Source organism: Eleutherodactylus coqui, chromosome 4 (genome assembly GCF_035609145.1).
Source record: "Eleutherodactylus coqui strain aEleCoq1 chromosome 4, aEleCoq1.hap1, whole genome shotgun sequence".
NCBI lineage: Eukaryota > Metazoa > Chordata > Amphibia > Anura > Eleutherodactylidae > Eleutherodactylus > Eleutherodactylus coqui.
Window position 1 is genome coordinate 288,745,588 of NC_089840.1, and position 27,387 is coordinate 288,772,974.

Genomic DNA, 27,387 nt, shown 5'->3' on the forward strand with positions numbered 1-27,387 from the left:
TCTTGTTTCCCCCTATTTCCACATAGACTGTAAGCTCTTGTGTCCCCCCTATATCCTCATAGATTGTAAGCTCTTGTGTCCCCCCTATATCCTCATAGACTGTAAGCTCTTGTGTCCCCCTATTTCCTCATAGACTGTAAGCTCTTGTGTCCCCCTATTTCCTCATAGACTGTAAGCTCTTTTGTCCCCCTATTTCCTCATAGACTGCAAGCTCTTGTGTCTCCCTATTTCCTCATAGACTGTAAGCTCTTGTGTCCCCCCTATATCCTCATAGATTGTAAGCTCTTGTGTCCCCCCTATAACCTCATAGACTGTAAGCTCTTGTGTCCCTCTATTTCCTCATAGACTGTAAGCTCTTGTGTCCCTCTATTTCCTCATAGATTGTAAGCTCTGGTGTCCCCCCTATTTCCTCATAGACTGTAAGCTCTTGTGTCCCCCTATTTCCTCATAGACTGTAAGCTCTTGCGTCCCCCCTATTTCCTCATAGACTGTAAGCTCTTGTGTCCCCCTATTTCCTTATGGATTGTAAACTTTTGTGCCCATCTATTTCCTCTTAGACTGTAAGCTCTTGTGTCCCCCTATTTCCTCCTAGATTGTAAGCTCTTGTGCCCCTCTATTTCCTCATAGACAATAAGCTCTTGTCTCCCCCTATTTCCTCTTAGATTGTAAGCTCTTGTTTCTGCCTATTTCATCCTAGATTGTCAGCTCTTGTGTCCCCCTATTTCCTCCTAGACTGTAAGCTCTTGTGTCCCCCTATTCCCTCATAGACTGTAAGCTCTTGTGTCCCCCTATTTCCTCTTAGACTGTAAGCTCTTGTGTCCCCCTATTTCCCCATAGAATGTAAGCTCTTGTGTCCCCCTATTTCCTCATAGACTATAAGCTCTTGTGTCCCCCTATTTCCTCATAGACTGTAAGCTCTTGTGTCCCCCAATTTCCTCATAGATTGTAAGCTCTTGTGTCCCCCTATTTCCTCATAGATTGTAAGCTCTTGTGTCCCCCTATTTCCTTATAGATTGTAAGCTCTAGTCTCCCCCTATTTCCTCATAGATTGTAAGCTCTTGTGTCCCCCCTATTTCCTCATAGACTGTAAGCTCTTTTGTCCCCCGTATGTCCGCATAGACTGTAAGCTCTTGTTTCCCCCTCTTACCTTATACATTGTAAGCTCTTGAGTCCCCCTATTTCCACGTAGACTGTAAGCTCTTGTATCCCCCTATTTCCTCCTAGATTGTAAGCTCTTGTATCCCCATATTTCCACCTAGATTTTAAGCTCCTGTGCCCCCCTATTTCCTCCTAGATTATAAGCTCTTGTGTCCCCCTATTTCCTCTTAGATTGTAAGCTCTTGTATCCCCCTATTTCCTCCTAGATTGTAAACTCTTGTGTCCCCCTATTTCCTCCTAGATTATAAGCTCTTGTGTCCCCCTATTTCCTCTTAGATTGTAAGCTCTTTGGTCCCCCCTATTTCCTCATAGACTGTAAGCTCTTGTGTCTCTCTATTTCTCATAAACTGTAAGCTCTTGTGTCCCCCTACTTCCTCATAGACTGTAAGCTCTTGTGTCTCTCTATTTCTCATAAACTGTAAGCTCTTGTGTCCCCCTATTTCCTCATGGACTGTAAGCTCTTGTGTCTCTCTATTTCCTCATAGAGTGTAAGCTCTTGTGTCCCCCTATTTCCTCATAGATTGTAAGCTCTTGTGTCCCCCTATTTCCTCATAGAGTGTAAGCTCTTGTTTCACCGTATTTCCTTATAGATTGTAAGCTCTTGTCTCCCGCTATTTCCTCATAGACTGTAAGCTCTTGTGTCCCCCTATTTCCACATAGACTGTAAGCTCTTGTGTCCCCCTATTTCCTTATAGACTGTAAGCTCTTGTGTCCCCCTATGTCCTTCTAGATTGTAAGCTCTTGTGTCCCCCCTATATCCTCATAGATTGTAAGCTCCTGTGTCTCCCTATTTCCTCATAGACTGTAAGCTCTTGTGTCTCCGTATTTCCTCATAGAGTGTAAGCTCTTGTGTCCCCCTATTTCCTCATAGAGTGTAAGCTCTTGTGTCCCCCTATTTCCTCATAGAGTGTAAGCTCTTGTGTCCCTCCTATTCCCTCATAGACTGTAAGCTCCTGCGTCCCCCTATTTCCTCATAGATTGTAAGCTCTTGTGTCCTCCCTATTTCCTCATAGAGTGTAAGCTCTTGTGTCCTTCTATTTCCTCATAGACTGTAAGCTCTTGTGTCCCCCTATTTCCTCATAGAGTGTAAGCTCTTGTGTCCCCCTATTTCCTCATAGACTGTAAGCTCTTGTTTCCCCCTATTTCCTCAAAGACTGTAAGCTCTTGTGTCCCCCTATTTCCTCATAGAGTGTAAGCTCTTGTGTCCCCCTATTTCCTCATAGAGTGTAAGCTCTTGTGTCCCCCTATTTCCTCATAGACTGTAAGCTCTTGTTTCCCCCTATTTCCTCATAGTGTAAACTCTTGTGTCCCCTATTTCCTCTTAGACTGTAAGCTCTTGTGTCCCCCTATTTCTTAATAGATTGTAAGCTCTTGTGTCCCCCTATTTCCTCATAGACTGTCAGCTCTTGTGTTCCCCCTATTTCCTCCTAGACTGTAAGCTCTTGTGTCCCCTATTTCCTCATAGACTGTAAGCTCTTGTGTTCCCCCTATTCCCTCATAGACTGTAAGCTCTTGTGTCCCCCTATTTCCTCATAGACTGTAAGCTCTTGTGTCCCCCTATTTCATCATAGAGTGTAAGCTCTTGTGTCCCCCTATTTCCTCATAGATTGTAAGCTCTTGTGTCCCCCTATATACTTCTACATTGTAAGCTCTTGTGTCCCCCTATTTCCTCATAGAGTGTAAGCTCTTGTGTCCCCCTATTTCCTCATAGATTGTAAGCTCTTGTCTCCCGCTATTTCCTCATAGACTGTCAGCTCTTGTGTCCCCCCTATTTCCTCATAGACTGTAAGCTCTTGTTTCCCCCTATTTCCACATAGACTGTAAGCTCTTGTGTCCCCCCTATATCCTCATAGATTGTAAGCTCTTGTGTCCCCCCTATATCCTCATAGACTGTAAGCTCTTGTGTCCCCCTATTTCCTCATAGACTGTAAGCTCTTGTGTCCCCCTATTTCCTCATAGACTGTAAGCTCTTTTGTCCCCCTATTTCCTCATAGACTGCAAGCTCTTGTGTCTCCCTATTTCCTCATAGACTGTAAGCTCTTGTGTCCCCCCTATATCCTCACAGATTGTAAGCTCTTGTGTCCCCCCTATAACCTCATAGACTGTAAGCTCTTGTGTCCCTCTATTTCCTCATAGATTGTAAGCTCTGGTGTCCCCCCTATTTCCTCATAGACTGTAAGCTCTTGTGTCCCCCCTATTTCCTCATACACTGTAAGCTCTTGCGTCCCCCCTATTTCCTCATAGACTGTAAGCTCTTGTGTCCCCCTATTTCCTTATGGATTGTAAACTTTTGTGCCCATCTATTTCCTCATAGACTGTAAGCTCTTGTGTCCCCCTATTTCTTCCTAAATTGAAAGCTCTTGTGTCCCCATACTTCTTTCTAGATTGTAAGCTCTTGTGTCCCCCTATTTTCTCTTAGATTGTAAGCTCTTGTGTCCCCCCTATTTCCTCATAGATTGTAAGCTCTTGTGTCCCTCTATTTCCTCTTAGATTGACAGCTCTTGTGCCCCCCTATTTCCTCATGGATTGTCAGCTCTTGTGTCCCCCTATTTCCTCCTAGACTGTAAGCTGTTGTGTCCCCCTATTTCCTCCTAGACTGTAAGCTCTTGTGTCCCCCTAATTCTTCATAGATTGTAAGCTCTTGTGTCCCCCTATTTCCTCATAGACTGTAAGCTCTTGTGTCCCCCTATTTCCTCATAGACTGTAAGCTCTTGTGTCCCCCTATTTCCTCTTAGACTGTAAGCTCTTGTGTCCCCCTATTTCCCCATAGACTGTAAGCTCTTGTTTCTGCCTATTTCATCCTAGATTGTCAGCTCTTGTGTCCCCCTATTTCCTCCTAGACTGTAAGCTCTTGTGTCCCCCTATTCCCTCATAGACTGTAAGCTCTTGTGTCCACCTATTTCCTCTTAGACTGTAAGCTCTTGTGTCCCCCTATTTCCCCATAGACTGTAAGCTCTTGTGTCCCCCTATTTCCTCATAGACTGTAAGCTCTTGTGTCCCCCTATTTCCTCATAGATTGTAAGCTCTTGTGTCCCCCTATTTCCTCATAGATTGTAAGCTCTTGTGTCCCCCTATTTCCTTAGATTGTAAGCTCTAGTCTCCCCCTATTTCCTCCTAGACTGTAAGCTCTTGTGTCCCCCCTATTTCCTCATAGACTGTAAGCTCTTTTGTCCCCCCCTTACCTTATACATTGTAAGCTCTTGAGTCCCCCTATTTCCACGTAGACTGTAAGCTCTTGTATCCCCCTATTTCCTCCTAGATTGTAAGCTCTTGTATCCCCATATTTCCACCTAGATTTTAAGCTCCTGTTTCCCCCTATTTCCTCCTAGATTATAAGGTATTGTGCCCCCCTATTTCCTCCTAGATTGTAAGCTCTTGTGTCCCCCTATTTCCTCCTAGATTGTAAACTCTTGTGTCCCCCTATTTCCTCCTAGATTATAAGCTCTTGTGTCCCCCTATTTCCTCTTAGATTGTAAGCTCTTTGGTCCCCCCTATTTCCTCATAGACTGTAAGCTCTTGTGTCTCTCTATTTCTCATAAACTGTAAGCTCTTGTGTCCCCCTACTTCCTCATAGACTGTAAGCTCCTGTGCCCCCTATTTCCTCATGGACTGTAAGCTCTTGTGTCTCTCTATTTCCTCATAGAGTGTAAGCTCTTGTGTCCCCCTATTTCCTCATAGATTGTAAGCTCTTGTGTCCCCCTATTTCCTCATAGAGTGTAAGCTCTTGTTTCCCCGTATTTCCTTATAGATTGTAAGCTCTTGTCTCCCGCTATTTCCTCATAGACTGTAAGCTCTTGTGTCCCCCTATTTCCCTATAGACTGTAAGCTCTTGTTTCCCCCTATTTCCACATAGACTGTAAGCTCTTGTGTCCCCTTATTTCCACATAGACTGTAAGCTCTTGTGTCCCCCTATTTCCTTATAGACTGTAAGCTCTTGTGTCCCCCTATGTCCTTCTAGATTGTAAGCTCTTCTGTCCCCCTATTTCCCCATAGACTGTAAGCTCTTGTGCCCCCTATTTCCTCATAGACTGTAATCTCTTGTGTCCCCCTATTTCCTCATAGACTGTAAGCTCTTGTGTCTCCGTATTTCCTCATAGAGTGTAAGCTCTTGTGTCCCCCTATTTTCTCATAGAGTGTAAGCTCTTGTGTCTCCGTATTTCCTCATAGAGTGTAAGCTCTTGTGTCCCCCTATTTCCTCATAGATTGTAAGCTCCTGTGTCTTCCTATTTCCTCATAGACTGTAAGCTCTTGTGTCTCCCTATTTCCTCATAGACTGTAAGCTCTTGTGTCTCCGTATTTCCTCATAGAGTGTAAGCTCTTGTGTCCCCCTATTTCCTCATAGAGTGTAAGCTCTTGTGTCCCCCTATTTCCTCATAGAGTGTAAGCTCTTGTGTCCCTCCTATTCCCTCATAGACTGTAAGCTCCTGCGTCCCCCTATTTCCTCATAGATTGTAAGCTCTTGTGTCCCCCTATTTCCTCATAGACTGTAAGCTCTTGTGTCCCCCTATTTCCTCATAGAGTGTAAGCTCTTGTGTCCCTCCTATTCCCTCATAGACTGTAAGCTCCTGCGTCCCCCTATTTCCTCATAGATTGTAAGCTCTTGTGTCTCCCTATTTCCTCATAGAGTGTAAGCTCTTGTGTCCTTCTATTTCCTCATAGACTGTAAGCTCTTGTGTCCCCCTATTTCCTCATAGAGTGTAAGCTCTTGTGTCCCCCTATTTCCTCATAGACTGTAAGCTCTTGTTTCCCCCTATTTCCTCATAGACTGTAAGCTCTTGTGTCCCCCTATTTCCTCATAGAGTGTAAGCTCTTGTGTCCCCCTATTTCCTCATAGAGTGTAAGCTCTTGTGTCCCCCTATTTCCTCATAGACTGTAAGCTCTTGTTTCCCCCTATTTCCTCATAGTGTAAACTCTTGTGTCCCCTATTTCCTCTTAGACTGTAAGCTCTTGTGTCCCCCTATTTCTTAATAGATTGTAAGCTCTTGTGTCCCCCCTATTTCCTCCTAGATTGTAAGCTCTTGTCTCCCCACTATTTCTTCCTAGATTGTAAGCTCTTGTGTCCCCCCTATTTCCTCATAGGCTGTAAGCTCTTGTCTCCCCCTATTTCTTCCTAGATTGTAAGCTCTTGTGTCACCCCTATTTCCTCCTAGACTGTAAGCTCTTGTGTTCCCCCTATTTCCACATAGACTGTAAGCTCTTGTGTCCCCCCTATATCCTCATAGATTGTAAGCTCCTGTCCCCCCTATAACCTCATAGACTGTAAGCTCTTGTCTCCCCCTATTTCCTCCTAGACTGTAAGCTCTTGTGTCCCTCCTATTTCCTCATAGACTGTAAGCTCTTGTGTCCCCCTATTTCCTCATAGACTGTAAGCTCTTGTTTCCCCCTATTTCCTCATAGTGTAAACTCTTGTGTCCCCTATTTCCTCTTAGACTGTAAGCTCTTGTGTCCCCCTATTTCTTAATAGATTGTAAGCTCTTGTGTCCCCCTATTTCCTCATAGACTGTAAGCTCTTGTGTCCCCCTATTTCCTCATAGACTGTAAGCTCTTGTGTCCCCCTATTTCCTCATAGACTGTAAGCTCTTGTTTCCCCCTATTTCCTCATAGTGTAAACTCTTGTGTCCCCTATTTCCTCTTAGACTGTAAGCTCTTGTGTCCCCCTATTTCTTAATAGATTGTAAGCTCTTGTGTCCCCCTATTTCCTCATAGACTGTAAGCTCTTGTGCCCCCTTATTTCCTCATAGACTGTAAGCTCTTGTCTCCCCCTATTTCCTCCTCATAGACTGTAAGCTCTTGTCTCCCCCTATTTCCTCCTCATAGACTGTAAGCTCTTGTGTCCCCCCTAATTCCTCATAGATTTTAAGCTCTTGTGTCCATCCTATTTTCTCAAAGACTGTAAGCTCTTGTGTCCCCCTATTTCCTCATAGATTGTAAGCTCTTGTGTCCCCCTATTTCCTCATAGATTGTAAGCTCTTGTGTCCCCCCTAATTCCTCATAGATTTTAAGCTCTTGTGTCCATCCTATTTTCTCAAAGACTGTAAGCTCTTGTGTCCCCCTATTTCCTCATAGATTGTAAGCTCTTGTGTCCCCCTATTTCCTCATAGATTGTAAGCTCTTGTGTCCCCCTATTTCCTCATAGATTGTAAGCTCTTTTTCCCCCCTATTTTCTCATAGACTGTAAGCTCTTGTGTCCCCCCTATTTCCTCATAGACTGTAAGCTCTTGTGTCCCCCTATTTCCTCATAGACTGTAAGCTCTTGTGTCCCCCTATTTCCTCATTGACTGTAAGCTCTTTTGTCCCCCTATTTCCTCATACAATGTAAGCTCTTGTGTCCCCTATTTCCTCATAGACTGTAAGCTCTTTTGTCCCCCTTTTTCCTCATAGACTGTAAGCTCTTGTGTTCCCCTAATTCCTCATAGAGTGTAAGCTCTTGTGTCCCCCTAATTCCTCATAGACTGTAAGCTCTTGTGTCCCCCTATTTCCTCATAGAGTGTAAGCTCTTGTGTCCCCCTATTTCCTCATAGATTGTAAGCTCTTGTGTCCCCCTATTTCCTCATAGAGTGTAAGCTCTTGTTTCCCCCTATTTCCTCCTAGACTGTAAGCTCTTGTGTCCCCCTATTTCCTCATAGATTGTAAGCTCTTGTGTTCCCCTAATTCCTCATAGAGTGTAAGCTCTTGTGTCCCCTTAATTCCTCATAGACTGTAAGCTCTTGTTTCCCGCTATTTCCTCATAGACTGTAAGCTCTTGTGTCCCCCTATTTCCTCATAGACTGTAAGCTCTTGTGTTCCCCTTATTCCCTCATAGACTGTAAGCTCTTGTGTCCCCCTATTTCCTTATAGACTGTAAGCTCTTGTGTTCCCCTAATTCCTCATAGAGTGTAAGCTCTTGTGTCCCCCTAATTCCTCATAGACTGTAAGGTCTTGTGTCCCCCTATTTCCTCATAGAGTGTAAGCTCTTGTGTCCCCCTATTTCCTCATAGAGTGTAAGCTCTTGTGTCCCCCTATATACTTCTACATTGTAAGCTCTTGTGTCCCCCTATTTCCTCATAGAGTGTATGCTCGTTTCCCCCTATTTCCTCCTAGACTGTCAGCTCTTGTGTTCCCCCTATTCCCTCATAGACTGTAAGCTCTTGTGTCCCCTATTTCCTCATAGACTGTAAGCTCTTGTGTTCCCCCTATTCCCTCATAGACTGTAAGCTCTTGTGTCCCCCTATTTCCTCATAGACTGTAAGCTCTTGTGTCCCCCTATTTCCTCATAGAGTATAAGCTCTTGTGTCCCCCTATTTCCTCATAGATTGTAAGCTCTTGTGTCCCCCTATTTCCTCATAGAGTGTAAGCTCTTGTGTCCCCCTATTTCCTCATAGACTGTAAGCTCTTGTGTCCCCCTATTTCCTCATAGATTGTAAGCTCTTGTCTCCCGCTATTTCCTCATAGACTGTCAGCTCTTGTGTCCCCCGTTTTTCCTCATAGACTGTAAGCTCTTGTTTCCCCCTATTTCCACATAGACTGTAAGCTCTTGTGTCCCCCCTATATCCTCATAGATTGTAAGCTCCTGTCCCCCCTATAACCTCATAGACTGTAAGCTCTTGTGTTCCCCCTATTCCCTCATAGACTGTAAGCTCTTGTGTCCCCCTATTTCCTCATAGACTGTAAGCTCTTGTCTCCCCCTATTTCCTCCTCATAGACTGTAAGCTCTTGTCTCCCCCTATTTCCTCCTCATAGACTGTAAGCTCTTGTGTCCCCCCTAATTCCTCATAGATTTTAAGCTCTTGTGTCCATCCTATTTTCTCAAAGACTGTAAGCTCTTGTGTCCCCCTATTTCCTCATAGATTGTAAGCTCTTGTGTCCCCCTATTTCCTCATAGATTGTAAGCTCTTGTGTCCCCCCTAATTCCTCATAGATTTTAAGCTCTTGTGTCCATCCTATTTTCTCAAAGACTGTAAGCTCTTGTGTCCCCCTATTTCCTCATAGATTGTAAGCTCTTGTGTCCCCCTATTTCCTCATAGATTGTAAGCTCTTGTGTCCCCCTATTTCCTCATAGATTGTAAGCTCTTTTTCCCCCCTATTTTCTCATAGACTGTAAGCTCTTGTGTCCCCCCTATTTCCTCATAGACTGTAAGCTCTTGTGTCCCCCTATTTCCTCATAGACTGTAAGCTCTTGTGTCCCCCTATTTCCTCATTGACTGTAAGCTCTTTTGTCCCCCTATTTCCTCATACAATGTAAGCTCTTGTGTCCCCTATTTCCTCATAGACTGTAAGCTCTTTTGTCCCCCTTTTTCCTCATAGACTGTAAGCTCTTGTGTTCCCCTAATTCCTCATAGAGTGTAAGCTCTTGTGTCCCCCTAATTCCTCATAGACTGTAAGCTCTTGTGTCCCCCTATTTCCTCATAGAGTGTAAGCTCTTGTGTCCCCCTATTTCCTCATAGATTGTAAGCTCTTGTGTCCCCCTATTTCCTCATAGAGTGTAAGCTCTTGTTTCCCCCTATTTCCTCCTAGACTGTAAGCTCTTGTGTCCCCCTATTTCCTCATAGATTGTAAGCTCTTGTGTTCCCCTAATTCCTCATAGAGTGTAAGCTCTTGTGTCCCCTTAATTCCTCATAGACTGTAAGCTCTTGTTTCCCGCTATTTCCTCATAGACTGTAAGCTCTTGTGTCCCCCTATTTCCTCATAGACTGTAAGCTCTTGTGTTCCCCTTATTCCCTCATAGACTGTAAGCTCTTGTGTCCCCCTATTTCCTTATAGACTGTAAGCTCTTGTGTTCCCCTAATTCCTCATAGAGTGTAAGCTCTTGTGTCCCCCTAATTCCTCATAGACTGTAAGGTCTTGTGTCCCCCTATTTCCTCATAGAGTGTAAGCTCTTGTGTCCCCCTATTTCCTCATAGAGTGTAAGCTCTTGTGTCCCCCTATATACTTCTACATTGTAAGCTCTTGTGTCCCCCTATTTCCTCATAGAGTGTATGCTCGTTTCCCCCTATTTCCTCCTAGACTGTCAGCTCTTGTGTTCCCCCTATTCCCTCATAGACTGTAAGCTCTTGTGTCCCCTATTTCCTCATAGACTGTAAGCTCTTGTGTTCCCCCTATTCCCTCATAGACTGTAAGCTCTTGTGTCCCCCTATTTCCTCATAGACTGTAAGCTCTTGTGTCCCCCTATTTCCTCATAGAGTATAAGCTCTTGTGTCCCCCTATTTCCTCATAGATTGTAAGCTCTTGTGTCCCCCTATTTCCTCATAGAGTGTAAGCTCTTGTGTCCCCCTATTTCCTCATAGACTGTAAGCTCTTGTGTCCCCCTATTTCCTCATAGATTGTAAGCTCTTGTCTCCCGCTATTTCCTCATAGACTGTCAGCTCTTGTGTCCCCCGTTTTTCCTCATAGACTGTAAGCTCTTGTTTCCCCCTATTTCCACATAGACTGTAAGCTCTTGTGTCCCCCCTATATCCTCATAGATTGTAAGCTCCTGTCCCCCCTATAACCTCATAGACTGTAAGCTCTTGTGTTCCCCCTATTCCCTCATAGACTGTAAGCTCTTGTGTCCCCCTATTTCCTCATAGACTGTAAGCTCTTGTGTCCCCCTATTTCCTCATAGACTGTAAGCTCTTGTGTCCCCCTATTTCCTCATAGACTGCAAGCTCTTGTGTCTCCCTATTTCCTCATAGACTGTAAGCTCTTGTGTCCCCCCTATATCCTCATAGACTGTAAGCTCTTGTGTCCCTCTATTTCCTCATAGATTGAAAGCTCTGGTGTCCCCCCTATTTCCTCATAGACTGTAAGCTCTTGTGTCCCCCTATTTCCTCATAGACTGTAAGCTCTTGCGTCCCCCCTACTTCCTCATAGACTGTAAGCTCTTGTGTCCCCCTATTTCCTCATAGACTGTCAGCTCTTGTGTTCCCCCTATTTCCTCCTAGACTGTAAGCTCTTGTGTCCCCTATTTCCTCATAGACTGTAAGCTCTTGTGTTCCCCCTATTTCCTCATAGACTGTAAGCTCTTGTGGCCCCCTATTTCCTCATAGACTGTAAGCTCTTGGGTCCCCCTATTTCATCATAGAGTGTAAGCTCTTGTGTCCCCCTATTTCCTCATAGATTGTAAGCTCTTGTGTCCCCCTATATACTTCTACATTGTAAGCTCTTGTGTCCCCCTATTTCTTCATAGAGTGTAAGCTCTTGTGTCCCCCTATTTCCTCATAGATTGTAAGCTCTTGTCTCCCGCTATTTCCTCATAGACTGTCAGCTCTTGTGTCCCCCCTATTTCCTCATAGACTGTAAGCTCTTGTTTCCCCCTATTTCCACATAGATTGTAAGCTCTTGTGTCCCTCTATTTCCTCATAGACTATAAGCTCTTGTGTCCCCCCTATATCCTCATAGATTGTAAGCTCTTGTGTCCCCCCTATATCCTCATAGACTGTAAGCTCTTGTGTCCCCCTATTTCCTCATAGACTGTAAGCTCTTGTGTCCCCCTATTTCCTCATAGACTGTAAGCTCTTTTGTCCCCCTATTTCCTCATAGACTGCAAGCTCTTGTGTCTCCCTATTTCCTCATAGACTGTAAGCTCTTGTGTCCCCCCTATATCCTCACAGATTGTAAGCTCTTGTGTCCCCCCTATAACCTCATAGACTGTAAGCTCTTGTGTCCCTCTATTTCCTCATAGATTGTAAGCTCTGGTGTCCCCCCTATTTCCTCATAGACTGTAAGCTCTTGTGTCCCCCTATTTCCTCATAGACTGTAAGCTCTTGTGTCCCCCTATTTCCTTATGGATTGTAAACTTTTGTGCCCATCTATTTCCTCATAGACTGTAAGCTCTTGTGTCCCCCTATTTCCTCCTAGATTGTAAGCTCTTGTGCCCCTCTATTTCCTCATAGACAATAAGCTCTAGTCTTCCCCTATTTCCTCTTAGATTGTAAGCTCTTGTGTCCCCCTATTTCCTTATAGACTGTAAGCTCTTGTGTCCCCCTATTTCTTCCTAAATTGAAAGCTCTTGTGTCCCCATACTTCTTTCTAGATTGTAAGCTCTTGTGTCCCCCTATTTTCTCTTAGATTGTAAGCTCTTGTGTCCCCCCTATTTCCTCATAGATTGTAAGCTCTTGTGTCCCTCTATTTCCTCTTAGATTGACAGCTCTTGTGTCCCCCTATTTCCTCATAGATTGTCAGCTCTTGTGTCCCCCTATTTCCTCCTAGACTGTAAGCTGTTGTGTCCCCCTATTTCCTCCTAGACTGTAAGCTCTTGTGTCCCCCTAATTCCTCATAGATTGTAAGCTCTTGTGTCCCCCTATTTCCTCATAGACTGTAAGCTCTTGTGTCCCCCTATTCCCTCATAGACTGTAAGCTCTTGTGTCCCCCTATTTCCTCTTAGACTGTAAGCTCTTGTGTCCCCCTATTTCCCCATAGACTGTAAGCTCTTGTGTCCCCCTATTTCCTCATAGACTATAAGCTCTTGTGTCCCCCTATTTCCTCATAGACTGTAAGCTCTTGTGTCCCCCTATTTCCTCATAGATTGTAAGCTCTTGTGTCCCCCTATTTCCTCATAGATTGTAAGCTCTTGTGTCCCCCTATTTCCTTATAGATTGTAAGCACTAGTCTCCCCCTATTTCCTCCTAGACTGTAAGCTCTTGTGTCCCCCCTATTTCCTCATAGACTGTAAGCTCTTTTGTCCCCCGTATGTCCGCATAGACTGTAAGCTCTTGTTTCCCCCTCTTACCTTATACATTGTAAGCTCTTGAGTCCCCCTATTTCCTCCTAGATTATAAGGTATTGTGCCCCCCTATTTCCTCCTAGATTGTAAGCTCTTGTATCCCCATATTTCCACCTAGATTTTAAGCTCCTGTTTCCCCCTATTTCCTCCTAGATTATAAGGCATTGTGCCCCCCTATTTCCTCCTAGATTGTAAGCTCTTGTGTCCCCCTATTTCCTCCTAGATTGTAAACTCTTGTGTCCCCCTATTTCCTCCTAGATTATAAGCTCTTGTGTCCCCCTATTTCCTCTTAGATTGTAAGCTCTTTGGTCCCCCCTATTTCCTCATAGACTGTAAGCTCTTGTGTCTCTCTATTTCTCATAAACTGTAAGCTCTTGTGTCCCCCTACTTCCTCATAGACTGTAAGCTCCTGTGCCCCCTATTTCCTCATGGACTGTAAGCTCTTGTGTCTCTCTATTTCCTCATAGATTGTAAGCTCTTGTGTCCCCCTATTTCCTCATAGATTGTAAGCTTTTGTGTCCCCCTATTTCCTCCTAGATAGTAAAACGCTGTATCCCCCTATTTCCTCCTAGTTTGTAAGCTCTTGTGTCCCAGTATTTCCTCATAGACTGTAAGCTCTTGTGTCCCCCTAATTCCTCATAGATTGTAAGCTCTTGTGTCCCCCTATTTCCTCATAGACTGTAAGCTCTTGTGTCCCCCTATTTCCTCCTAGATCGTAAGCTCTTGTTTCTGCCTATTTCATCCTAGATTGTCAGCTCTTGTGTCCCCCTATTTCCTCCTAGACTGTAAGCTCTTGTGTCCCCCTATTCCCTCATAGACTGTAAGCTCTTGTGTCCCCCTATTTCCTCTTAGACTGTAAGCTCTTGTGTCCCCCTATTTCCCCATAGACTGTAAGCTCTTGTGTCCCCCTATTTCCTCATAGACTATAAGCTCTTGTGTCCCCCTATTTCCTCATAGACTGTAAGCTCTTGTGTCCCCCAATTTCCTTATAGATTGTAAGCTCTTGTGTCCCCCTATTTCCTCATAGATTGTAAGCTCTTGTGTCCCCCTATTTCCTTATAGATTGTAAGCTCTAGTCTCCCCCTATTTCTTCCTAGATTGTAAACTCTTGTGTCCCCCTATTTCCTCCTAGACTGTAAGCTCTTGTGTCCCCCCTATTTCCTCATAGACTGTAAGCTCTTTTGTCCCCCGTATGTCCGCATAGACTGTAAGCTCTTGTTTCCCCCTCTTACCTTATACATTGTAAGCTCTTGAGTCCCCCTATTTCCACGTAGACTGTAAGCTCTTGTATCCCCCTATTTCCTTCTAGATTGTAAGCTCTTGTATCCCCATATTTCCACCTAGATTTTAAGCTCCTGTTTCCCCCTATTTCCTCCTAGATTATAAGGTTTTGTGCCCCCCTATTTCCTCCTAGATTGTAAGCTCTTGTGTCCCCCTATTTCCTCCTAGATTGTAAACTCTTGTGTCCCCCTATTTCCTCCTAGATTATAAGCTCTTGTGTCCCCCTACTTCCTCTTAGATTGTAAGCTCTTTGGTCCCCCCTATTTCCTCATAGACTGTAAGCTCTTGTGTCTCTCTATTTCTCATAAACTGTAAGCTCTTGTGTCCCCCTACTTCCTCATAGACTGTAAGCTCCTGTGCCCCCTATTTCCTCATGGACTGAAAGCTCTTGTGTCTCTCTATTTCCTCATAGACTGTAAGCTCTTGTGTCCCCCTATTTCCATATAGATTGTAAGCTTTTGTGTCCCCCTATTTCCTCCTAGATAGTAAAACGCTGTATCCCCCTATTTCCTCCAAGATAGTAAAACCCTGTATCCCCCTATTTCCTCCTAGTTTGTAAGCTCTTGTGTCCCAGTATTTCCTCCTAGACTGTAAGCTCTTGTGTCCCCCTAATTCCTCATAGATTGTAAGCTCTTGTGTCCCCCTATTTCCTCATAGACTGTAAGCTCTTGTGTCCCCCTATTTCCTCCTAGATCGTAAGCTCTTGTTTCTGCCTATTTCATCCTAGATTGTCAGCTCTTGTGTCCCCCTATTTCCTCATAGACTGTAAGCTCTTGTGTCCCCCTATTCCCTCATAGACTGTAAGCTCTTGTGTCCCCCTATTTCCTCTTAGACTGTAAGCTCTTGTGTCCCCCTATTTCCCCATAGACTGTAAGCTCTTGTGTCCCCCTATTTCCTCATAGACTATAAGCTCTTGTGTCCCCCTATTTCCTCATAGACTGTAAGCTCTTGTGTCCCCCTATTTCCTCATAGATTGTAAGCTCTTGTGTCCCCCTATTTCCTCATAGATTGTAAGCTCTTGTGTCCCCCTATTTCCTTATAGATTGTAAGCTCTAGTCTCCCCTATTTCTTCCTAGATTGTAAACTCTTGTGTTCCCCCTATTCCCTCATAGACTGTAAGCTCTTTTGTCCCCCGTATGTCCGCATAGACTGTAAGCTCTTGTTTCCCCCTCTTACCTTATACATTGTAAGCTCTTGAGTCCCCCTATTTCCACGTAGACTTTAAGCTCTTGTATCCCCCTATTTCCTCCTAGATTGTAAGCTCTTGTATCCCCATATTTCCACCTAGATTTTAAGCTCCTGTTTCCCCCTATTTCCTCCTAGATTATAAGGTATTGTGCCCCCCTATTTCCTCCTAGATTGTAAGCTCTTGTGTCCCCCTATTTCCTCCTAGATTGTACACTCTTGTGTCCCCCTATTTCCTCCTAGATTATAAGCTCTTGTGTCCCCCTACTTCCTCTTAGATTGTAAGCTCTTTGGTCCCCCCTATTTCCTCATAAACTGTAAGCTCTTGTGTCCCTCTATTTCCTCATGGACTGTAAGCTCTTGTGTCTCTCTATTTCCTCATAGACTGTAAGCTCTTGTGTCCCCCTATTTCCATATAGATTATAAGCTTTTGTGTCCCCCTATTTCCTCCTAGATAGTAAAACGCTGTATCCCCCTATTTCCTCCAAGATAGTAAAACCCTGTATCCCCCTATTTCCTCCTAGTTTGTAAGCTCTTGTGTCCCAGTATTTCCTCCTAGATTGTAAACTCTTGTGTCCCCCTATTTCCTCATAGACTGTAAGCTCTTTTGTCCCCCTATTTCCTCATATACTGCAAGCTCTTATGTCTCCCTATTTCCTCATAGACTGTAAACTCTTGTTTCTCCATATTTCCTCCTACACTGTAAGTTCTTGTGTCCCCCCTATTTCCTCCTAGATTGTATGCTCTTGTGTCCCCCTATTTCCTCGTAGATTGTAAGCTCTTGTGTCCCCCTATTTCCTTATACATTGTAAGACCTTGAGTCCCCCTCTTTCCTCCTAGATTGTAAGCTCTTGTATCCCCCTATTTCCTGATAGACTGTAAGCTCTTGTGTCCCCCTATTTCCTCATAGACTTTAAGCTCTTGTGTCCCCCCTATTTCCTCATAGACTGTAAGCTCTTGTGTCCCCCTATTTCCTCATAGACTGTAAGCTCTTGTGTCCCCCTATTTCCTCCTAAACTGTAAGTTCTGGTGTCCCCCCTATTTCCTCCTAGATTGTAAGCTCTTGTGTCCCCCTATTTCCTCCTAGATTGTAAGCTCTTCTATCCCCCTATTTCCTCCTAGATTGTAAGCTCTTGCATCCCCCTATTTCCTCCTAGACTGTAAGCTCTTGTGTCCCCCTATTTCCTCATAGACTGTAAGCTCTTGTGTCTCCCTATTTCCTCCTAGATTGTAAGCGCTAGTGTCCCCCTATTTCCTCCTAGATTGTAAACTCTTGTGTCCCCCTATTTCCTCCTAGATTGTAAGCTCTTGTGTCCCCCTATATACTTCTACATTGTAAGCTCTTGTGTCCCCCTATTTCCTCATAGACTGTAAGCTCTAGTGTCCCCCTATTTCCTCATAGACTGTAAGCTCTTGTGTCCCCCTATTTCCTCATAGACTGTAAGCTCTTGTATTTCCCCCTATTTCCTCCTAGATTGTAAGCTCTTGTCTCATCCTATTTCCTCTTTCATTGTGAGCTCTTGTGTCCCCCTTTTCCCTCATAGACTGTAAGCTCTTGTGTCCCCCTATTTCCTTTTAGATTGTAAGCTCTAGTCTCCCCCTATTTCTTCCTAGATTGTAAGCTCTTGTGTCCAAGTATTTACTCCTAGATTGTAAACTCTTGTGTCCCCCTATTTCCTCATAGACTGTAAGCTCTTGTGTCCCTCTATTTCCTCATAGTCGGTAAACTTTTGTGCCCCCCTATTTCCTCATAGATTGTAAGCTCTTGTGTCCCCCGTATTTCCTCATAGACTGTAAGCTCTTGGGTCCCCCTATTTCCTTATACATTGTAAGCTCTTGACTCCCCCTATTTCCACGTAGACTGTAAGCTCTTGTATCCCCCTATTTCCTCCTAGATTGTAAGCTCTTGTATCCCCATATTTCCTCCTAGATTTTAAGCTCCTGTGTCCACCCTATTTCTTCCTAGATTGTAAGCTCTTGTGTCCCCCTATTTCCTCCTAGATTGTAAGCTCTTGTGTCCCCCCTATTTCCTACTAGATTGTAAGCTCTTGTGTTCCCCTATTTCCTCAAAGACTGTAAGCTCTTGTGTCTCTCTATTTCTCATAGACTGTAAGCTCTTGTATCCCCCTATTTCCCCATAGACTGTAAGCTCTTGTGTCCCCCTATTTCCTCATAGACTGTAAGCTCTTGTGTCCCCCTATTTCCTCATAGACTGTAAGCTCTTTTGTCCCCCTATTTCCTCATAGACTGCAAGCTCTTATGTCCCCCTATTTCCTCATAGACTGTAAGCTCTTGTTTCTCCATATTTCCTCCTAAACTGTAAATTCTTGTCCCCCCTATTTCCTCCTAGATTGTAAGCTCTTGTTTCCCCTTATTTCCTCGTAGATTGTAAGCTCTTGTGTCCCCCTATTTCCTCCTAGATTGTAAGCTCTTGTATCCCCATATTTCCTCCTAGATTGTAAGCTCCTGTGTCCACCCTATTTCCTCCTAGATTGTAAGCTCTTCTGTCCCCCTATTTCCTCCTAGATTGTAAGCTCTTGTGTCCCCCTACTTCCTCTTAGATTATAAGCTCTTTGGTCCCCCCTATTTCCTACTAGATTGTAAGCTCCTGTGTTCCCCTATTTCCTTCTAGATTGTAAGCTCTTGTGTCCCTCTATTTCCTCATAGACTGTAAGCTCTTGTGTCCCCCTATTTCCTCATAGACTGTAAGCTCTTGTGTCCTCCTATATCCTCCTAAACTGTAAGTTCTTGTGTCCCCCCTATTTGCTCCTAGATTGTAAGCTCTTGTGTCCCCCCTATATCCTCCTAGATTGTAAGCTCCTGTGTCAACCTATTTCCTACTAGATTGTAATCTCCTGTGTCCCCCTATTTCCTCTTAGATTGTAAGCCCTTGTGTCCCCCTATTTCTTACTAGACTGTAAGCTCGTGCGTCCCCCTATTTCCTCCTAGATTGTAAGCTCTTGTGTCCCCCTATTTCCTCATAGACTGTAAGCTCTTGTGTCCCCCCTATATCCTCCTAGATTGTAAGCGCTTGTGTCCCCCTATTTCCTCATAGACTGTAAGCTCTTGTGTCCCCCCTATATCCTCCTAGATTGTAAGCGCTTGTGTCCCTCCTATTTCCTCATAGACTGTAAGCTCTTGTGTCATTCTATTTACTTATAGATTGTAAGCTCTTGTGTCCCCCTATTTCCTCATAGACTGTAAGCTCTTGTGTCCCCCTATTTCCTCATAGACTGTAAGCTCTTGTTTCTCCCTATTTCCTCCTAAACTGTAAGTTCTAGTGTCCCCCCTATTTCCTCCTAGATTGTATGCTCTTGTGTCCCCCTATTTCCTCCTAGATTGTAAGCTCTTGTGTCCCCCTATTTCCTTATACATTGTAAGCTCTTGTGTCCCCCTATTTCCTCCTAGATTGTAAGCTCTTGTGTCCCCCTATTTCCTGATAGACTGTAAGCTCTTGTGTCCCCCTATTTCCTCGTAGACTTTAAGCTCTTGTGTCCCCCCTATTTCCTCATAGACTGTAAGCTCTTGTGTCCCCCTATTTCCTCATAGACTGTAAGCTCTTGTTTCTCCCTATTTCCTCCTAAACTGTAAGTTCTGGTGTCCCCCGTATTTCCTCCTAGATTGTAAGCTCTTGTGTCCCCCTATTTCCTTATACATTGTAAGCTCTTGAGGCCCCCTATTTCCTCCTAGATTGTAAGCTTTTGCATCTCCCTATTTCCTTCCAGATTGTAAGCTCTTGTGTCCCAGTATTTCCTCCTAGATTGTAAACTCTTGTGTCCCCCTATTTCCTCCTAGATTGTAAGCTCTTGTGTCCTGCTATGTCCTCATAGATTGTAAGCTCTTGTGTCCCCCTATATACTTCTACATTGTAAGCTCTTGTGTCCCCCTATTTCCTTATAGACTGTAAGCTCTTGTGTCCCCCTATTTCCTCATAGACTGTAAGCTCTTTTGTCCCCCTATTTCCTCCTAAACTGTAATTTCTTTTGTCCCCCTATTTCCTCATAGATTGTAAGCTCTTGTATCCCCATATTTCCTCCTAGATTGTAAGCTCCTGTGTCCACCCTATTTCTTCCTAGGTTGTAAGCTCTTGTGTCCCCCTATTTCCTCCTAGATTGTAAGCTCTTGTGTCCCCCTACTTCCTCTTAGATTATAAGCTCTTTGGTCCCCCCTATTTCCTACTAGATTGTAAGCTCCTGTGTTCCCCTATTTCCTTCTAGATTGTAAGCTCTTGTGTCCCTCTATTTCCTTATAGATTGTAAGCTTTTGTGTCCCCCTATTTCCTCCTAGATAGTAAAACCCTGAATCCCCCTATTTCCTCCTAGATAGTAAAACCCTGTATCCCCCTATTTCCTCCTAGATTGTAAGCTCTTGTGTCCCAGTATTTCCTCCTAGATTGTAAACTCTTGTGTCCCCCTATTTCCTCATAGACTGTAAGCTCTTTTGTCCCCCTATTTCCTCATAGACTGTAAGCTCTTATGTCCCCCTATTTCCTCATAGACTGTAAGCTCTTGTGTCCCCCGATTTCCTCCTAGACTGTAAGCTCTTGTGTCCCCCTATTTCCTTATACATTGTTAGCCCTTGAGTCCCCCTATTTCCTCCTAGATTGTAAGCTCTTGTATCCCCCTATTTCCTGATAGACTGTAAGCTCTTGTGTCCCCCTATTTCGTCATAGACTTTAAGCTCTTGTGTCCCCCCTATTTCCTCATAGACTGTAAGCTCTTGAGGCCCCCTATTTCCTCCTAGATTGTAAGCTCTTGTGTCCCCCTATTTCCTCCTAGATTGTGAGCTCTTGTGTCCCCCTATTTTCTTATACATTGTAAGCTCTTGAGGCCCCCTATTTCCTCCTAGATTGTAAGCTCTTGTGTCCCCCTATTTCCTCCTAGATTGTGAGCTCTTGTGTCCCCCTATTTCCTCCTAGATTGTAAACTCTTGTGTCCCCCTATTTCCTCCTAGATTGTAAGCTCTTGTGTCCTCCTATGTCCTCATAGATTGTAAGCTCTTGTGTCCCCCTATATACTTCTACATTGTAAGCTCTTGTGTCCCTCTATTTCCTCATAGACTGTAAGCTCTTGTGTCCCCCTATTTCCTCATAGACTGTAAGCTCTTGTATCCCCCTATTTCCTCATAGACTGTAAGCTCTTGTGTCCCCCTATTTCCTCATAGACTGTAAGCTCTTGTATCCCCCTATTTCCTCATAGACTGTAAGCTCTTGTATCCCCCTATTTCCTCATAGACTGTAAGCTCTTGTATCCCCCTATTTCCTCATAGACTGTAAGCTCTTGTGTCCTCCTATTTCCCCATAGATTGTAAGCTCTTGTGTCCCCCTATATACTTCTACACTGTAAGCTCTTGTGTCCCCCCTTTTTCCTCATAGACTGTAAGCTCTTGTGTCCCCCCTATTTCCTCATAGTTTGTAAGCTCTTGTGTCCCCCTATTTCCTTACAGATTGTAAGCTCTTGTGTCCCCCTATTGCCTCATAGACTGTAAGCTCTTGTGTCCCCCTATTGCCTTATAGACTGTAAGCTCTTGGGTCCCCCTATTGCCTCATAGACTGTAAGCTCTTGTGTCCCCCTATTTCCTCCTAGATTGTAAGCTCTTGTGTCCCCCTAATTCTTCCTAGATTGTAAGCTCTTGTGTCCCCCTAATTCCTCCTAGATTGTAAGCTCTTGTCTCCCCCTATTTCCTCTTAGATTGTAAGCTCTTGTGTCACCCTATTTCCTCCTAGACTGTAAGCTCTTGTGTCCCCCTACTTCCTCATAGACTGTAAGCTCTTGTCCCCCTATTCCCTCATAGACTGTAAGCTCTTGTGTCCCCCCTATTTCCTCATAGACTGTAAGCATTTGTGTCCCTTTACTTCCTCATAGACTATAAGCTCTTGTGTCCCCCTATTTCCTCATAGACTGTAAGCTCTTGTGTCCCCCTATTTCCTCATAGACTGTAAGCTCTTGTGTCCTCCTATATCCTCCTAAACTGTAAGTTCTTGTGTCCCCCCTATTTGCTCCTAGATTGTAAGCTCTTGTGTCCCCCCTATATCCTCCTAGATTGTAAGCTCCTGTGTCAACCTATTTCCTACTAGATTGTAATCTCCTGTGTCCCCCTATTTCCTCTTAGATTGTAAGCCCTTGTGTCCCCCTATTTCTTACTAGACTGTAAGCTCTTGTGTCCCCCTATTTCCTCATGGACTGTAAGCTCTTGTGTCCCCCCTATATCCTCCTAGATTGTAAGCTCTTGTGTCCCCCCTCTTTCCTCATAGATTGTAAGCTCTTGTGTCCCTCCTATTTCCTCATAGACTTTAAGCTCTTGTGTCCCCCTTATTTCCTCATAGACTGTAAGCTCTTGTGTCATTCTATTTACTTATAGATTGTAAGCTCTTGTGTCCCCTATTTCCTTCTAGATTGTAAGCTCTTGTGTCCCTCTATTTCCTCTTAGATTGTAAGCTCTTGTGTCCCCCTATTTCCTTATAGCTTGTAAGCTCGTGTCCCCCCATTTCCTTATAGATTGTAAGCTCTTGTGTCCCTCTATTTCCTTATAGATTGTAAGCTTTTGTGTCCCCCTATTTCCTCCTTGATAGTAAAACCCTGTATCCCCCTATTTCCTCCTAGATTGTAAGCTCTTGTGTCCCAGTATTTCCTCCTAGATTGTAAACTCTTGTGTCCCCCTATTTCCTCATAGACTGTAAGCTCTCTTGTCCCCCTATTTCCTCATAGACTGTAAGCTCTTGTGTCCCCCTATTTCCTCATAGACTGTAAGCTCTTGTTTCTCCCTATTTCCTCCTAAACTGTAAGTTCTGGTGTCCCCCGTATTTCCTCCTAGATTGTAAGCTCTTGTGTCCCCCTATTTCCTTATACATTGTAAGCTCTTGAGGTCCCCTATTTCCTCCTAGATTGTAAGCTCTTGCATCTCCCTATTTCCTCCTAGATTGTAAGCTCTTGTGTCCCAGTATTTCCTCCTAGATTGTAAACTCTTGTGTCCCCCTGTTTCCTACTAGATTGTAAGCTCTTGTGTCCTCCTATGTCCTCATAGATTGTAAGCTCTTGTGTCCCCCTATATACTTCTACATTGTAAGCTCTTGTGTCCCCCTATTTCCTCATAGACTGTAAGCTCTTGTGTCCCCCTATTTCCTCATAGACTGTAAGCTCTTTTGTCCCCCTATTTCCTCCTAAACTGTAATTTCTTTTGTCCCCCTATTTCCTCATAGATTGTAAGCACTTGTGTCCCCCTATTTCCTCCTAGATTGTAAACTTTTGTGTCCCCCTACTTCGTCATAGACTGTAAGCTCTTTTGTCCCCCTATTTCCTCCTAAACTGTAATTTCTTTTGTCCCCCTATTTCCTCATAGATTGTAAGCACTTGTGTCCCCCTATTTCCTCCTAGATTGTAAACTTTTGTGTCCCCCTACTTCCTCATAGACTGTAAGCTCTTGAGTCCCCCTATTTCCTCCTAGATTGTAAGCTCTTGTATCCCCCTATTTCCTCATAGACTGTAAGCTCTTTTGTCCCCCTATTTCCTCCTAAACTGTAATTTCTTTTGTCCCCCTATTTCCTCATAGATTGTAAGCACTTGTGTCCCCCTATTTCCTCCTAGATTGTAAACTTTTGTGTCCCCCTACTTCCTCATAGACTGTAAGCTCTTGAGTCCCCCTATTTCCTCCTAGATTGTAAGCTCTTGTATCCCCCTATTTCCTCATAGACTGTAAGCTGTTGTGTGCCCCTATTTCCTCATAGACTGTAAGCTCTTGTGTCCCCCCTATTTCCTCATAGACTGTAAGCTCTTGTTTCTCCCTATTTCCTCCTAAACAGTAAGTTCTTGTGTCCCCCTATTTCCTCCTAGATTGTAAGCTCTTGTATCCCCCTATTTCCTCCTAGATTGTAAACTCGTGTATCCCCCTATTTCCTCCTAGATTGTAAGCTCTTGTGTCCCCCTATTTTCTCCTAGATTGTAAGCTCTTGTGTCCCCCTATTTCCTCCTAGATTCTAAGCTCTTGTCTCCCCCTATTTCCTCTTATATTGTAAGCTCTTTGGTCCCCCTATTTCCTCCTAGATTGTAAGCTCCTGTGTCCACCTATTTCCTACTAGATTGTAAGCTCTTGTGTCCCAGTATTTCCTCATAGACTGTAAGCTCTTGTGTCCCCCTATTTCCTCATAGACTGTAAGCTCTTGTGTCCCCCTATTTCCTTATAGATTGTAAGCTTTTGTGTCCCCCTATTTCCTCCTAGATAGTAAAACCCTGTATACCCCTATTTCCTCCTAGATTGTAAGCTCTTGTGTCCCCCTATTTCCTCTTAGATTGTAAGCTCTTTGGCTCCCCTATTTCCCCCTAGATTGTAAGCTCCTGTGTCCACCTATTTTCTACTAGATTGTAAACTTTTGTGTCCCCACTAATTCTTCCTAGATTGTAAGCTCTTGTGTCCCCCTATTTCCTCCTAGATTGTAAGCTCTTGTATCCCCCTATTTCCTCTTAGATTGTAAGCTCTTGTGTCCCCCTATTTCCTCCTAGATTGTAAGCTCTTGTGTCCCCCTATTTCCTCCTAGATTGTAAGCTCTTGTGTCCCCCTATTTCCTCTTAGATTGTAAGCTCTTTGGTCCCCCTATTTCCTCCTAGATTGTAAGCTCCTGTGTCCACCTATTTTCTACTTGATTGTAAGCTCTTGTGTCCCCCTATTTCCTCATAGACTGTAAGCTCTTGTGTCCCCCTATTTCCTCATAGACTGTAAGTTCTTGTGTCCCCCTATTCCCTCCTCATAGACTGTAAGCTCTTGTGTCCCCCCTAGTTCCTCCTCATAGACTGTAACCTCTTGTGTCCCCCTATTTCCTCATAGACTGTAAGCTCTTGTGTCCCCCTATTTCCTCATAGACTGTAAACTCTTGTGTCCCCCTATTTCCTCATAGACTGTAAGCTCTTGTGTCCCCCTATTTCCCCATAGACTATAAGCTCTTGTGTCCCCCTATTTCCCCATAGACTATAAGCTCTTGTGTCCCCCCTATTTCCTCCTAGACTGTAAGCTCTTTGGTCCTTCTATTTCCTCATAGACTGTAAGCTCTTGTGTCCCCCTATTTCCTCATAGACTGTAAGCTCTTGTGTCCCACTATTTCCTCCTAGATTGTAAGCTCTTGTGTCCCCCTATTTCCTCATAGACTGTAAGCTCTTGTGTCCCCCTATTTCCTCATAGACTGTAAGCTCTTGTGTCCCCCTATTCCCTCATAGACTGTAAGCTCTTGTGTTCCCCCTATTTCCTCATAGACTGTAAGCTCTTGTATCCCCCTATTTCCTCATAGACTGTAAGCTCTTGTGTCCCCCTATTTCCTCATAGACTGTAAGCTCTTGTGTCCCCCTATTTCCTCATAGACTGTAAGCTCTTGTGTCCCCCCTATTTCCTCATAGACTGTAAGCTCTTGTGTCCCCCCTATTTTCTCCTAGACTGTAAGCTCTTGTGTCCCCCCTATTTCCTCATAGACTGTTAGCTCTTGTGTCCCCCCTATTTCCTCATAGACTGTAAGCTCTTGTGTCCCCCCTATTTCCTCATAGATTGTAAGCTCTTGCGTCCCTCTATTTCCTCATAGACTGTAAGCTCTTGTGTCCCTCTATTTCCTCATAGACTGTAAGCTCTTGTGTCCCCCTATTTCCTCCTAGATTGTAAGCTCTTGTGTCCTCCTATTTCTTCATAGACTGTAAGCTCTTGTGTCCCCCTATTTCCTCATAGACTGTAAGCTCTTGTGTCCCCCTATTTCCTCATAGACTGTAAGCTCTTGTGTCCCCCTATTTCCTTATAGACTGTAAGCTCTTGTGTCCCCCTATTCCCTCATAGACTGTAAGCTCTTGTGTCCCCCCTATTTCCTTATAGACTGTAAGCTCTTGTGTCCCCCTATTTCCTTATAGACTGTAAGCTCTTGTGTCCCCCTATTCCCTCATAGACTGTAAGCTCTTGTGTCCCCCCTATTTCCTTATAGACTGTAAGCTCTTGTGTCCCCCTATTCCCTCATAGACTGTAAGCTCTTGTGTCCCCCTATTTCCTTATAGACTGTAAGCTCTTGTGTCCCCCTATTCCCTCATAGACTGTAAGCTCTTGTGTCCCCCCTATTTCCTTATAGACTGTAAGCTCTTGTGTCCCCCCTATTTCCTCATAGACTGTAAGCTCTTGTGTCCCCCTATTCCCTCATAGACTGTAAGCTCGTGTCCCCCCTATTTCCTTATAGACTGTAAGCTCTTGTGTCCCCCCTATTTTCTCCTAGACTGTAAGCTCTTGTGTCCCCCCTATTTCCTCATAGACTGTTAGCTCTTGTGTCCCCCCTATTTCCTCATAGACTGTAAGCTCTTGTGTCCCCCCTATTTCCTCATAGACTGTTAGCTCTTGTGTCCCCCCTCTTTCCTCATAGATTGTAAGCTCTTGCGTCCCTCTATTTCCTCATAGACTGTAAGCTCTTGTGTCCCTCTATTTCCTCATAGACTGTAAGCTCTTGTGTCCCCCTATTTCCTCCTAGATTGTAAGCTCTTGTGTCCTCCTATTTCTTCATAGACTGTAAGCTCTTGTGTCCCCCTATTTCCTCATAGACTGTAAGCTCTTGTGTCCCCCTATTTCCTCATAGACTGTAAGCTCTTGTGTCCCCCTATTTCCTTATAGACTGTAAGCTCTTGTGTCCCCCTATTCCCTCATAGACTGTAAGCTCTTGTGTCCCCCCTATTTCCTTATAGACTGTAAGCTCTTGTGTCCCCCTATTTCCTTATAGACTGTAAGCTCTTGTGTCCCCCTATTCCCTCATAGACTGTAAGCTCTTGTGTCCCCCCTATTTCCTTATAGACTGTAAGCTCTTGTGTCCCCCTATTCCCTCATAGACTGTAAGCTCTTGTGTCCCCCTATTTCCTTATAGACTGTAAGCTCTTGTGTCCCCCTATTCCCTCATAGACTGTAAGCTCTTGTGTCCCCCCTATTTCCTTATAGACTGTAAGCTCTTGTGTCCCCCCTATTTCCTCATAGACTGTAAGCTCTTGTGTCCCCCTATTCCCTCATAGACTGTAAGCTCGTGTCCCCCCTATTTCCTTATAGACTGTAAGCTCTTGTGTCCCCCCTATTTTCTCCTAGACTGTAAGCTCTTGTGTCCCCCCTATTTCCTCATAGACTGTTAGCTCTTGTGTCCCCCCTATTTCCTCATAGACTGTAAGCTCTTGTGTCCCCCCTATTTCCTCATAGACTGTTAGCTCTTGTGTCCCCCCTCTTTCCTCATAGATTGTAAGCTCTTGCGTCCCTCTATTTCCTCATAGACTGTAAGCTCTTGTGTCCCTCTATTTCCTCATAGACTGTAAGCTCTTGTGTCCCCCTATTTCCTCCTAGACTGTAAGCTCTTGTGTCCCCCTATTTCCTCCTAGATTGTAAGCTCTTGTGTCCTCCTATTTCTTCATAGACTGTAAGCTCTTGTGTCCCCCTATTTCCTCATAGACTGTAAGCTCTTGTGTCCCCCTATTTCCTCATAGACTGTAAGCTCTTGTGTCCCCCTATTTCCTTATAGACTGTAAGCTCTTGTGTCCCCCTATTCCCTCATAGACTGTAAGCTCTTGTGTCCCCCTATTTCCTTATAGACTGTAAGCTCTTGTGTCCCCCTATTTCCTTATAGACTGTAAGCTCTTGTGAACAGGAGTCTCACCCTGCTGCCGCTTTCATACAGCCGAGAAATTAGTGCCATGTCTAACTGTTCGCGTTCTGTGAGTTTATTACGAGGTTTCGAATGTAAATCAGTGGGATTTCCTGCTGGCCGATCGCTGCGTCACCTGAAGTGATGGCCGGCAGTCTTAAAGAGAAACCCCTGTCGTCGGCAGGTACATCGCACGTTGGAGAGCGCAATATTGGGCCGAGTTACAGAGCCGGATATTGTGTTCCCCGGTCCGTAGGAAGCCTAGAGGTGCGTTTACACGGCGGCTGCAGTATTACTCCGAGCAACTTGCAAATCCACAATTTTTTCTAAGTGAGTTTGATGCGTTTTGTGAGAAAAACGTAGACGTGCAAATTGCATGTTTTTTCAATAGTACAAAAAACGGGATCGTATCGCCCTCACACAAGCGCAATTTGATTCTAATTTACTGCCGTAGGAAAAA

The 27,387-nt window shown here is 44.3% G+C and overlaps 1 protein-coding gene across 2 annotated transcripts in view; it reads right to left on the reverse strand.

Annotated features, from left to right (window-relative positions):
- The window catches only part of LOC136626380 (plectin-like), a 181,857-nt gene that overhangs the window by 81,152 nt on the left and 73,318 nt on the right, over nucleotides 1-27,387 (reverse strand). The window lies entirely within an intron of this gene.